We start from the raw sequence: 14,742 nt of genomic DNA, 5'->3' as shown, positions 1-14,742 counted from the left end.
CTGCAGTAGTGAAGAGGCGATAGATTAATGCCCATAGATTATATGATATTTTAACAGAAATCAACAAAGAGATAAAGCATTTTAATAAAATCTCACAACTTACAGGAAATGTATGGGTGACATGAGGAACAATTTTGATTTTCCTGATGCATTATCTATGTTTTCAGTATTCCCCTGTCTCCCACATGTCAGCTAGAGGAACTAAGTATACACACGGAAAAACATCTACCCCCACATTCCTACTGACTGTAAACAAGGGCTGTCATGTGAACAGAGATAAGCAGAATACTCTCCTCCTCCCATTTTACCAGTCATTAATCAGATGAATGTGATTGCCATGGACTAAACCCAAGCTCAGAAAAAATAAAGCAAAAATGGTTGATGGTAATCAAGCTCAGAGCATGTGTAGAACTTGCTCTTGTCTACTAGCAAGTCATATAGAATGCTGTAAGTTGGACTAGATCACTACCTAAATTTATTCCTTGGCATTTTAATGCATAGTTTCCACTATATATGTGACATCATTCACCATTTTATCAATCTGTGCGTTTGTGTAAGCCACAAATGGAAACATATTTTGAGCTGGTAATGGGTAAGTGAATAGGTCCTGAAACTTTAGCCTTTTAAGTATACACTAACCTTTGTGTCCTTGTGCACATCCAGAAAGTCTAGTACATCGGCTTTTGATGAAGAACATTCAGGAAGAATTTAACACATCTGTTCCAGTGTTCAGTCCCAAAAAGTCTTTAGTGGTTACTGAAAAGACCGGTGAAGGCATAAAGAAACTCCAGATATGCAGATGGAAAAATCAGACATCTCTGCTGAAATGGTATACAACTCGCTGAGCCTGTATGAAAAGAGAAGATGCTAGTTACATGTTTGAAAATAATTAATGAAATCAATAATAAATAAACACTTGGTTTCTCTCTTTAAGACCTAAAAGAAATCTTGTGCAGCAGGGCACCACAGATAGTAATTGCCTGCTCAAGTTTTTGAAAGTACTGTCTTGATATCTTGCAAACATTGACAGACAGGAATCTGGAGGACATTTTAGGGAGGAAAGTGAAAGGGAAGGAAAATTACAGCACATGTGTTTCATAACAGTGAGTCCCCCCCCCCCCCCCCCCCCCCCAAAACAAACAAACAAACACAGAAAAAACATTCCCAAGAACAGAAAATTGCAAATTATACATATTTTTAAGTAGGCTACGGAAAAAAAAAAAAAAAGAATGTTAGATCTTTACTAGCAAGAGGGAAAATACTGTGTATACTACTATTACTTTGCTGCCTTTTACTCTTGACATTGACCAGAAATTTATTTTCTGCCATTTTGTAAATCACTGGAAAAATTACTTTTATACTGAGAATAACGCCAGACTCATCTTTAGAAAATGTTAACAGTATTTAGTGAGAATTGTTTGACTGTTCTTGTCTTGTTCCTGTTTTCTCTATAAACTATAGATACTTATGATCTAAATATACTTCCATATTGAAGAAATGGAACACAGACACAAATCATAGAATCATTAAAGTTGGAAAAGACCTCCAAGATCATCTGGTCCAACCATACCCCTACCACCAATATCACCCACTAAGCCATGTCCCTAAGCACCACATTCAACCTATCCTTAAATACCCCCAGGGGCAGTGACTCCACCACCTCCCTGGGCAACCTGTCCCAATGCCTGACTACTCTTCCTGAGAAGAAATGTCTCCTAATTTCCAACCTGAACCTCCCCTGGTGCAACTTGAGGCTGTTCCATCTAGTCATATCACTAGTTACCTGTGAGAAGAGGCTGACCCCCAGCTCCTCACCACTTCCTTTCAGGTAGTTGTAGAGAGCAATAAGGTCTCCCCTGAGCCTTCTCTTCTCCAGACTCAACAACCCCACTTCCCTCAGCCACTCCTCATAGGACTTGTGTTCCAGACCCCTCACCAGCTTCATAGCCCTTCTCTGGACACACTCCAGGGCCTCAATGTCCTTCTTGTAGTGAGGGGCCCAAAACTGAACACAGTACTCAAGGTGTGGCCTCACCAGAGCAGAGTACAGAGGGATGATCCCCTCCCTGGACCTGCTGGCTACACTATTCCTGATACAAGCCAGGATGCCATTGGCCTTTTTGGCCACCTGGGCACACTGGCAGCTCATGTTCAGGCACGCATCAACCAGCACCCCCAGATCCTTTTCCTCTGCACAGCGTTCCAGCCACTCTACCCCAAGCCTATAGCATTGCATGGGGTTGTTGTGGGCAAAGTGCAGGAGGAGCCATGTTGAACCTCATCCCATTGGCCTCTGCCCATCGACCCATCCTGTCCAGGTCCCTCTGCAGGGCCTTCCTACCCTCCGACAGATTGACACTTCCCCCCAGCTTGGTATCATCTGCAAACTTGCTGAGGGTGCCCTCAATTCCCTCATCCAAATCATCAATAAAGATATTAAAGAGGATGGCCCCCAACACTGACCCCTGAGGAACACCGCTGGTGACCAGTTACCAGCTACATTTGACTTCGTTCACCACCACTCTCTGGGCCCAGCCATCCAGCCAGTTTTTAACCCAGCAAAGAGTGTACCTGTCAAAGCCATGGGCTGCCAGCTTCTCCAGGAGAATTCTGTGTGAGACCATGTCAAAGGCTTTGCTGAAGTCTAGGTAGACTATGTCAACAGCCTTTCCCTCATCCACCAGGCGGTTCACCTGGTCACAGAAGGAAATGGGGTTAGTCAGGCAGGACTTGCCTTTCATGAACCCATGCTGACTGGGCCTGATCTCCTGGTTGTCCCACATATGCTCTGTGTGACCTGTTCCATCACCTTTCCCGGCACTAAGGTCAGGCTGACAGGCCTGTAGTCCCCCAGGTCCTCCTTATGACCCTTCTTATAGATAGGTGTCACATTAGCATGTCTCCAGTCATCTGGGACCTCTTCAGATGACCAGGACTGCTTATAGATGATGGAAAGTGGCCCAGCAATCACATCTGTCAACTCCCTCAGCACCCTTGGGTGAATCCCATCTGGCCCCATGGACTTGTGTCAGTCCAGGTGGAGCAGCAGGTCTCTAACTGCTTCCACCTGAACTGTGGGAGGTTTCTTCTGCTCCCAGTCCCAGACTTCCAGGTCAGGTAGCCACCTGAGTATCCCGAGGATAAGTAGTCTGACTAGTAAAGACAGATGTAAAGAAGGCTCAGCCTTTTCCTTATCCTCAGTAGTCATGCTCCCTACTGCATCCAGTAAAGGATGGAGATTTTCCTTGCCCCTCCTCTTACTCTTAATATGTTTGTAAAAACATTTTTTATTATCCTTAACCATAGTGGCCAGGCTGAGCTTGTGCTGGGCTTTGGCCTTCCTGATTTTTTCTCTGCATATGCTGGCAACTTCCTTGTACTCTCCCTGAGTTGCCTCTCCCTTCTTCCACCGCACATGAACTCTTTTTCTTCTGGATATTCAGCAAAAGTTCCCTGTTCAGCCATGCCAGTCTTCTTCCCTGTGGGCTCATCTTACGGCACCTGCGGACAGCCTCTTCCTGCGCCTTTAATACTTCCTTCTTGAGGAGCATCCAGCCTTCCTGGACCCCTCTGCCCTTCAAGATTGACTCCCAAGAGACCCTGCTACCAGTGTCTTGAACAACTCAGTCTGCTTTCCGGAAGTCCAAGGTAGCAGTTTTACTGACGCCCCTACTGACTCCACCAAGAACAGAGAACTTTTATCATTTCGTGGTCACTCTGCCAAGACAGCTGCCGACAGCCACATCTCCTACCAGTCCAGTGTAAATATGGTATTTAATTGCAACCCCCCTACCCCAATACTACAATTTCCAATTTTAGGCACAAACAAATCTACTTTCTTTCAAAATAAACCAGGACACAAGGAATTTGGAATACAGTTAAACCCTCAAAATCATAGATGTCAACATGACTTGCCAAAAGACATTAACTCCATAACTATTTTGTTAGAGAGGAAAACAACACTTCTGAATGGAGAAACATAATTAAATCAAAAGTTTTCTACAGAAACAATAGGAAGAATGTACCAGATGAGCTCTTTTCAGTATGGTTGGAGTCTAACAAGTGCAAGTACCTTTGAACACTTGAAACTAATTTTTTTTCCACATTTGACACACCAACAAAATAATTTAGAAATGCACAATGTATGTTTGTAGAAATGTACAATGTAGAAACAGAAGAATCCAATATAAGTCTAGAAAATGTCCTTTTTAAAAAAAAAAAAAGATATTTTTAATGAGAAGTGTTTATTTCCCTACATAATTTCCATCTACATTTCATAAATTACTTTGCTTAATAGAAGTTTACCTCCGACTGTTGATTCATGTATGATACATGATTTACAATGTTGAATTGTTTGTTCTTGCATCAGAAACTTTTATTTTTTAACAGTTTATCAGATAAATGTTTTCTGATTGAGCAATTTTTTTTTTTAAAAAAAAGTAAATAAATCTATGGCAAAAGACACCAAGCAGTGTTATGATGATACAATAATTTGAGTTCATGCATCAAACCAAACTGCCAACGTCCCCAAAGCCCTCTTTTGACAGCTGTTTCATAGAATAAATGTTCAATACAATAACTAATAAAACACATCTCAGCTACTGCTCTGTGAAATCCTACCATCCTCATGAACAGTGTCTTTGAAAACTAATAGGCTGTCTGTAGAAAACAAAACAAAAGCAAAAGCAAAGAAACAAACAGAACCCACCACCACCAGCATCAAAAGCAGCCTGCAAAAATTCCCTGCAAGTTAAGTTTACAAATTCTCTCTGGAAATGAGTTTGAGTCACATGAAGAAGAAAAATACACTCCTCTCTTAGATGTTTAAATGGGACTTCAGAAATCAGAAGAATCTGATTCCATTGATATCCGTGATACTTTGAGATAAGGATTATAGCATTAGATCCAAACAGTGCTTGCCATTGCACATATGTATGACACAGACATTGAGGGAAGGAAATGTGATAACCCCCTTAAAAGGGTACTGTCAAATTCTCTTGCCTTATCACAAGTAAGTCATGCTCTGAGTTTCAGAATTTTCAGCTAAATTAATCACAAGGAAAATAAAATGCATTTCAATGGCAATGTTTTGACAATCTTCATTATCCCTGAGATCTTAGAGAAAATGAGGGGGGATTTGATAACCCTTTCAAATGAAAGCTGCAAATGTACATTACCCCTCTTTCCTATAAAGATATTATATGAATTAAGTAGCTTAAAATTTTCTGAGGCATCACTCAATCTCCATAAGAATAATGTTTCTGAAAGTCCTATCATTTTATAATCAATCTGTAATTAAAGAATGGACTGGTTTCCCATCAACCTTAAGGAGACTAGTCAACAATGTGTAGACTTATTTACAAAATGGATACTGTTCAGTTTAAATGAACACACATTCTGCCAAGAATAGACTGTTTTCAAACTTAGCAATAGTATCTGTCCTCTGTTATGTGATGAAATATCATATTGATTATAAACCATAACTTCCAGGAATGACAGAACTACCAATAAAGACCAAAATTCAAACCTGTGGAATATATTCAAATATCAATATATGTAATTATGTATAGTGATCACAAATGTCACCAATTTATTTATTGTAAACAATTTAAATGAATATATATGAAGTGAAAAAGTCAAATTAGGTGGGGGAACATCATTAATTTTTGTTTGTTTGTTTATTTATTTATTTTTCATTGAATTCTTTGTGTTAATGAAATAACATATCTTTTTTAGTGACTGCCCATTTTCAATGTGCATTTAAACACTGTACCTAAGGCTAGATTCTTTCACTATGTATCCCTTTCAGACTCCATGTCCATAATCCATAAAGGTCTCTCACAGAAGGCCAAAAGTACATGATAGCCCCAACCACTTTTAGTTCCTTCCCCATGGGAGTAGGATTCCATTCAACACATTGACTGCTTTTCTTGTAAGGATGTTAGAATTAGTACCAGAATTATTAACTAGTAAGTTTTGTCACTGTTGTTACACAAAAACCTTCTAGCTGGCTTCCTTAAAAACTAGACACACCCAGACATATCTAGGGGCTTTATCAGTAGGAAAGAAGAAAAATTTTTAGGGATCCAAACAGTTCCTGTGCAGATAGAATCAGGTACTGTTTTGGTCCATGACTTGCTGCTGGGTCCTGGTCCTCTGACCATTTCCACTGCCTCACCTTATTTTGCTCCAGGGACCCCTTTAGGAAGGAGCCAATTGGTTCCCCCTCCCATGAAACCTAGGCTTCATACTGGCCCTCGTTCTCTTGGGCCTCACTCCCTATGGGTGATAAGGACTAGACATTGTCTGGCTTGACATCTTCTGTCCTACAAAGTTGTTCTACCATAACCCAGCCAGCTGTGGTCTTCACACACTTCCACATGCCCTCATGACACAATTCCTGCCTTTCCTCCATTCACTTAGTAGACAGAAAGGAGAAGAGACAAACTAAGAAAATAACCAATTGGTGTAAATGTATCACTGCTCTCTATCAAGAGAGCAAAGCCTCACTCAGTCACTTAATGATTTAAAAGCGTTTCAAAAGCTCAATGAATTAAAGCAAAGGGTATTGTCTCATAAACTATTCAATAGGAGTCACCTACAGTACATAAAGGTTTGCACAAGGCTGAGCTGGTTCCTGCACCAGGCTCCTTAATAAGAGTGGTAACTCTACAAAGCTGTGTGAATCATGGAATGGCTTGGGTTGGAAGGGACCTCAAAGATCATCTAGTTCCAACCCCCCGGCCATGGACATGGATGCCACCCACTAGATCAGGTTGCCCAGTGCCTCATCCAACCTGATCCTGAACACCCCCAGGGATGGGTCATCCTCAGCTTCTCTGGGCAACCTGTTCCAGTGCCTCACCTCTCTCTGAGTGAAGAATTTCCTCTTATCATCTAATCTAAATCTCTCCTCTTTTAGCTACAGGTGTGGCTGCACCTGCATCTAGTTCTGTGGACTCCAGCCATTGAAATGGATACCTACTGTTTTCCTTCTCTGAACTTGCTAGTTTCACTTTTTTAAATATTTATTTATTTTTTGTTTCAAGGACAGGAAAGCACTCTGCAAGAAATCTTATAAAACACAAGAAAATATTGGAGTCTCCTGATTCTGAAAATATAGTATTTAAAAATATATATTCTGTTTGTTCTGTTGTTTTTGTTGTTGTTTTTCAGTTCAGAAAATAGGAAGCAACTAAACAATTGTACATTTTAAGAACTGACCTTTCTCCACACATCAAAGTGACTCTACTTCAAATAATGCACTAAAACTGATCATGTGCATATGCCTAGTCCATTGCAATGTAAAACAAAGTGCATTAGATTAAACCATGATAGAATCATACATGCTGCCTCAACAGAGTGGGACAGAAGGCACTAGATCTCAAAGGATAGAAGTTTTTTTCTTTTACTTATCACTATGAACTTACAACAGTAACAACCTAAGGTCTAAGACCAAATGAACAATACTTAGAAGGTTTTAGTATTGTATTGAACCCACATCTAGAAATTATAATTTAAAAATAGAATAGTTCATGTGCATCTTTCTAAATCATTTCACATCTCAGTATTTTAACTGGAAGCTATGAAACAGTTCAGGTGAATAAAAAGCAGTCAATTGTATACATTTCCTTCTGGACACTGCTGTGAAAACAGCACACAGAACAGCTGTAGCTCCTTCCCTGGCATTGAAGAGGCTGTCCTGGCATCACATAGCAGGGATGTTCAGGGAGGTTCAAGTCACAGTCAGAGCTGGTCTCCACAAAAGCGATGAACTTGCCATGAATGCCACAAAAACACATACAGAGAACTAAAGAAATGGGACTGAGGACAAAGGAGAATGAAATATGAAATATCTGAAATAGCTGTGATGCTTGCTTGCACAGATCTCCACTTCCTGGCTGCTCCCTGATCAGTGAAAATCATTTTCAGAATAATGTCCCTAGAAACGTCCAACCTTGACAGTCAGACTGCCCTAACTTTTAAGAACTCGGGGCTTCCAGTGTTTGTGTCTCTGGGGTAAACTTTTCTGACAGGTTGAGTTAGGGCAGTAGCATTGGTAAGCCCTCCAGCACAGACCTGCAGAGCTCACTGCACACAGTCAAGGAACTCTTGATGAAATCTCAGAAGAATTTCTATAGGTTGCTTCTTCCACTTGCCACATATGGGTGAAGCACAGTTATTCTAAGGGAAACCATTCTCCATTCTTGCACATTTTGACATGCCACCTAGTACACATTCAGCTGTTATTCAAAATGTTTTAGAAACACGTGAAGCCATGATATGTCATCATGATCACCACAGCACCATGTTCATCACTAGCTTTTCAGTTCCAAGTTAAATTTTGGTTGTGGAATGGAATGAATTCCAAGCAACACAGCAAGAAGCCAAATACTAGCAACCTCTATTTTCAAAAATATACATTTTTCCTCTTGAGCACAGATTCAGTGTGACTTGGCTTGGACTATTTGCATCAATGTGTAATACATGTTGCTAAATGCACTACATTAAAGTGTTGAAATTTCAAAATATGTATAAACCTCCTGTTGCTCCTGTTTAATTGTCAGTCAAAAAGTGGCATCAGCATACCATGCTGAGTAATTTGTTCCTAAAGTGTCAACCTAGTGCATTGTGTCTTTCTATGCATAAGACATTTATAACAAGTCAAAAAATTCTAAATCTAGACTAAAAGTACTTTAAAAACAGTAAAATATGCAGTAAATATCTTGAGGAAGTAGTTTGAAATGGCAAGGATGTAATGTGTGGTTTAAGAATAAAAACAAACATGAAACATACATGGACCAACTTTCTCAAAACACCTTCCTAGAGAGGTATGTACAGCAAGCAAGACCTCATTTATACCTGAGTTCAGCTCAAAGTACCACAAAAGAGCATGTATATACCTCTAATACACCATATTCTATATGTACACCACATATACTATACACATGTGTCACATACAGTTTATGTGATTTCTTTTGCACCAGCTCTGAAATAGTTTTTCAATGCAACTTACTACTTGGGACAAGAGCAGCTGCTTTGCCAATATAAATTGAGCACAGCAGCACAGCTGTACAGCCAGCTACAGAAGCTGAACTGGCACATGACCTACAGAAATGAGTCAGTTTTGTGAGGTGATCACTAGTTCATGGAGGAAATAAATAGAAAACATCTCCTTGGAGTAGACACCACTGCAGACACAAGACCAACGTAGATTTGCTAAGCAGGAAAACTGTTTTCCGTGTGAGTCAGACAAAGGAGCAGCTAGTGGTCCAGCATCCAAACCTGTGTGCAGGGAGATGCCTTTCTATCACACTAACATGAGAAACAGTGTAAAAGGGCACAAGGATTAGATAGAACTATGACCCTGTTCATGTCACGGCCCTGGCAGCAGAGGTACACCACACTTTCTGGGAAGGGGAGTCTGCAACTGATATTGACCCTTGGCAGCTTTGTGTGACAGTGAGCTGAGGAAGATGGTCAGTGGGACTCGCGCATACCCATCAGCACACTACAAACAGACAAGCTGCCTCAAAGATTTCACGAATGAAGTTTAGGTTCTTATATTTAAAATAGACACATTTATTTTGAAGATATTTTTCATAATAATGTATTCCTATGTTCACATACATTCAAATACATGTATTCATAACACTAATTATTTATGGGCAAGATGATGAGTGTAAAGTCCGTATATATTATCATAAGTACTACTGAAATTTTTCCCTTCAAAGCCTGAACAAATATTAATATCTGCTGCTCCATCTCTTCAGCCTTACTTCCTAGATATTGCCATGTGCTAGATTTACCTGATACTGCCTGCAAGTGGAAGAGAACAGCAGAAAAAAACACTAGGGGTTCTTCATTGCTATGCCATTAGTACCCTGTATTTCCTGACCCATGAGTTCAAGGTCACAGGCAAGTTCTTCATTATTTTCATGTTAGGCAGTGTGTAAATTGTTCTTGTATAATTGGTCCTGTGTTCTATTTTCTTCACTGAAATTTCCAAATATTCAATTTTTCTGGATTTTTTTTTTTAAGTCCAGAAAAACAACAACAGAAGATCCATTACTGGAGCATAGGACATACAAGGCAAAACAAAACAAAGAGAACAAAGTTTGTTCAGCTTTAAGAAGGGAAGGCCAAGGGGAGACATAGACTGCAGTCATGTAAGTGGAAGGTGTGGAGCAAATGCAACCAGACCCTCCTCAGAGATGCACAGGTGCAAGATGAGAAACACTGGTCACATGTTACAGCACAGAACATTTTGCCTTAATAAAAAGAAAAAAAAAATCACCATGAAGGTGGTAAGCTACAGCAGGTTGCCCAGACAGGTTATGGAATCTCCGTCCTTGGAGATATTCAAAGCTCAGCAGGACAAGGTTGAGCTATCTGCTTTCAGTGGGAGGTTGGACAAGAGATGCCCTAAGGCCTCTTACCTGAGGCATCTTACCCCACAGATAATTCTGCTGAGCAGAACTACTAGTTTCTCTGGCAGATCAAACACTGTTGCAGAACTGCTTCCCACAAAATCTTGGTTATTTCTACAGAGGAAAGAGTTTCTTATCTTTCTGAGTCAAGTCCACACAGCAGTACTCGAAATCCCAAACCTCATGCAAACTTAACTATACTATTTGCAGACCTGAGCTGACTCACAAAGATGTACAGGTTTTAGAGAGCAGTCAATATGTTCTCAATGCAAGTATCATTATGGTTTATCTTTTCAGCACCTTTGCTCATTTAAATTTTCTTTCTCATTTGGGGATGCAACTGTGCCAAGCACAAGCCAATCATAAAATGAGCTAAATGGCTCTCCTTTGCCACCTTCCCTCCCTAAGCTGCTAAGCATATAAATTAGATTAATTTATGTTTTCTAGCTCTAATTTCTCTGACTGGATGACTTATTTGTTTCACCCGTGTTTTCATCAGCTTCACTTCTCCTTTATGTATCTGGTTGAGAATGGTATTATTACATTTCCAGACAGGCAGTAAAAACAATCTAATCCTGTATAGAACCTCCTGGGATCTGATTAAATACCCCTTGCCCAAAGGCAGTGTCTTTTGATCTTAGCTTCTTGCCTGCAGACCCCTCCTCTCTTGGCTTTTGTAGCTAGCCCCATGCAATGTCTGCAGCTGGTGGAGAGGCAGGAGTTTTTCATAGGCACGCCAAAGGACAACTGCCAGGTGCATGAGGTAGTGCTGTGGGTATGTATGCACTGTGTATCTGCACAACCATTAAAACAGCGTGCCATTAACCAGTCAGTTGTTTAAACAGCCAAAATGACCAGCTTTTCAGAAGTGAATTTTACACTGAGACACGGTCAGCCATGATGAATGCAGAAAAGTTGCCTGTGCTAACAGAATTATCTTGCTGTTTCCTGGTTTCCTTAATAAACACACACAGAAGAATTGCTCTATACCACATAACAGCCATGTTTGAGACAGAGCAGCAGTCTTTATTTCCAATTTGCTTTTATGTCAGTTCCCATCCCTGCCCAAACACTGCCAACCATTATCATATTAACAGCAGATTTGAAAAGTGTTTTTCCTTTCCAGACCAGAGGTATACAGTCCAGTCTCAGATGACATGGTTGAAGTTTCACAGTGTTCTCCTGTCACATGTCAAATTAATTAACTCAGTTTTTATTAATTAAGATTAGAAGTTTCTTTTATTCAACTATCTAAAATACCAAACCCAACTGATTTCCTGCAGAGATACTAAGGCACATTGATTCCCACTGCAATTTTTCATTATTCTTTACAGAGATACTGTGCCATATTCTATACTCCCACTAGAATTTTACTGATGTGGCTGTACTGACATTGGTAAAAATATTCTTGATTTACTTTGGTACAAAAATGATCAGCATCATGCCTATTGAGATACAATAGTTCTTCCCCATTCTCATATTTGCTTTACTTAAGAATATAAAATGAATAAATAAATAAATAAATACATACATACATACTTTGCTCAGACAGCTGCAATATACCATCCAGTCTTATGAAAAATTAATCAATCAATAAATAACTATCTGCTCTAAGGTGGCCTACTGTTCTTTGTGGTTACCTGGAAGAATGAGAACAGTATTAATCCAGCAAAATACTGAGCTAACTTGCTTGTTCATTTTCACATATGCATATGATCTTAGAATCATAGAATCATTGAATCAGTAAGGTTGGAAAAAAACTCCAAGATCATTTGGTCCAACCATTCCCCTACAACAAGTACTACCTACTAACCATGTCCCTAAGTACCATGTCCAAACTTTCCTTAAGCACCCCCAGGGACAGTAATGCCACCACCTCCCTGGGCAACCCCTTCCAATGCCTGACTACTCTTTTTGAGAAGAAATGTCTCCTAATTTCCAAACTGAACTTCCCATGGCGCAAGTTGAGGCCATTCCCTCTGGTCCTATCGCTAGTTACCTGCAAGAAGAGGCTGACCCCCAGAACCCCACAACTTCCTTTCAGGTAGTTGTAGAGAGCAATAGAAAGCATTGGATCTTCTTTATCCAATGCTGCTTAAGAAATATGTTTTTTTTTTTTTTCCTTCAAAAAAAGGGAGATAGTTCTCATTAAAAATTGAGAAAGCAATTCAAATGAAAACAGGGTCATCTTAAGCTCACCCCAGTTGATAACACTCCCCAAATGGGAACACTTCTATTCTTATTTCTATTCACATGATGTTACCAGCTCTTGTAAAAAACAATGAATACTCTAGAACAGACCACCACCAATAGCTGCCTTTTTCTTGTGGTGTTTCATCAGCTGAAACTGATAGGAAGGCTGGGAAAACAAATGAAAAAGAAGGATATGATAAATGAAGATTGTCAAGGAAAGGGAAGTGAGTGACAGAAGCTGCTTCACTGAGAAAGGAAGATGAATGTTTGAATAAAGGTATTTTTTGTTGTGGTTTTTTTTTTTTTTCTTCCCACTTTGGTGAATATTTTCCGTTAAACATCATGATCAAGACCATCTGAAACACTTTTTGTGTTTTTTTTTTCTTTCCTTTTTTTAGAAGCCAATTAGTGTTAGTAAGTAACCATATTACATCTCATGCATGTCAGTTTTGTAAATTAAATGTATATCTTTAGGGTGTTCAGGTACTAGTGTGGTAAGAACAACACAGGAACTTGAAATGAGCAGAACATAAATATATTGAAATAATGCCACTTGTGATAATGTTTCAGCATGCTGTGCAGAAGTGTGGTGGAGCTTCTGCAGATGCATAGAAGGTTTTTTTTGGCCACAAAGCTCGGTCAACAAATCTGCTCTTTCAGCTTTAGTTTTCAGCCATAGCATCTCTTAATTAATCTATTAAACTGCAAGTTACATGATGGTGCCAAGAAGCCTTAAAGGCAACCCTACCACACCTTTTGCAGTAAAAGCCTTTCCACTTACATTAATATGAATACTTTGCACAGAGATCTTGCAAAAGAAGTATAAGAAATTACGACTTTGCTAGCCCCTCATTCCAGCTGGACATAAAGCACACTGGTTTAGATCTGCATGTGTTTTACAAGTTCATGTACCCATGAGCTCTAAGGACACATAGAATACACATTTTCCTACCTGTTCTCACCACTGTTGTAGCAAAAAAAATAATGTGTGGATTAAAAAAAAAAAAAGTTTGAATTAAAATAAATAGAGAACAGAATTTCCCACCACCTTGTAATAAAGCAGACATTATTTTCTGTCCTCTTCAGGTGACCAAACCTTCTCCATGCAAACAGGACATGCTTTCTAGGTTTTAATTTTCCTGAAACAGGAGGTAAATTTTAATTTGTTCTTCAACGAAAGCTGAGGTTCTTATATGCTCACTTGACTACGGGCTTTAGTGACCATACCAAAGTCACAACAGATCACAAAATGTCATTGGGCTTATCATAGAATCATATCATACAATAGCTTGTTTTGGAAGGGACCTCAAAGATATCTAGTTCCAACCCTCCTGCCATAGGCAGGGATGCCATCCACTAGACCAGGTTGCTCAGGGCCTCATCCAACCTGGTCTTGAGCACCGCCAGGGATGGGGCATCCACAACCTCTTGTGGCAACCCCCGTTCCAGTCCCTTACCTCCCTTTGAGTGAAGAATTTCCTCCTAACCTCTAATCTAAATCTCCTCTCTTTTAGTTTAAAACCATTCTCCCTCATTCTGTCAAAATCTGATTGAGCAAAGAGTTGCTCTACACCTTTTTTGTAAGCCCCCTTCAAGTACTGAAAGGTTGCAATGAGGTTACCCCAGAGCCTTCTCTTATGTAGGCTGAACAGCCTCAGCTTTCTCAGCCTGTCTTCATAGAAGAGGGGCTCCAGCCATTTTTTCATCTTTGTGGCCCTCCTCTGGACCTGCTCTAACAGCCCCACATCCTTCTTGTGCTGGGGGCCCCAGACCTGGATGCAATACTCCAAGTGGGTCCTTACAAGGGCAGAGTAGAAGAGGACAATCACCCCCCTTGCCCTGCAGGTTACTCCTCTTTTAATGTAGCTCAGGATGCACTTGGCCTTCTGGGCTGCAAGAGTGCACTGCCGACTCATGTCGAGCTTTTCATCCATCAGAATCCCCAAGTTCTTCTTTGCAGGGATGCTCTCAACAAGTTCTTCTCCCAGTCTGTACTCATGTCCAGGATTGCCCTGGCCCAGGTACAGCACCTTGCACTTAGACTTGTTGAACCTCATTAGGCTCATGTTGGCCCACTTCTCAAGCCTGTCCAGGTCCCTTTGGATGGCATCCCTTCCCT

At 40.3% G+C, this 14,742-nt stretch overlaps 1 protein-coding gene across 4 annotated transcripts in view; it reads right to left on the bottom strand.

The window, feature by feature from the left end:
* HS3ST5 (heparan sulfate-glucosamine 3-sulfotransferase 5) overlaps positions 1-14,742 on the bottom strand; it is a 204,144-nt gene that overhangs the window by 94,700 nt on the left and 94,702 nt on the right. For 3 of the 4 annotated variants that reach the window (XM_080586870.1, XM_080586867.1, XM_080586868.1), the window contains exon 2: positions 640-847. The gene's annotated coding sequence lies outside the window, so the exon portion shown is untranslated. Of the gene's footprint in view, positions 1-639; positions 848-936; positions 3,972-14,742 lie in introns of those variants that run through there. The other variant, XM_080586869.1, reaches the window with a different exon arrangement.

This window comes from Anser brachyrhynchus, assembly GCF_964034855.1.
Source record: "Anser brachyrhynchus genome assembly, chromosome: 3".
NCBI classification, from domain to species: Eukaryota; Metazoa; Chordata; class Aves; order Anseriformes; family Anatidae; genus Anser; species Anser brachyrhynchus.
Note: the sequence above shows the minus strand (reverse complement) of the source record. Positions and strands in the feature narration are given on the sequence as shown.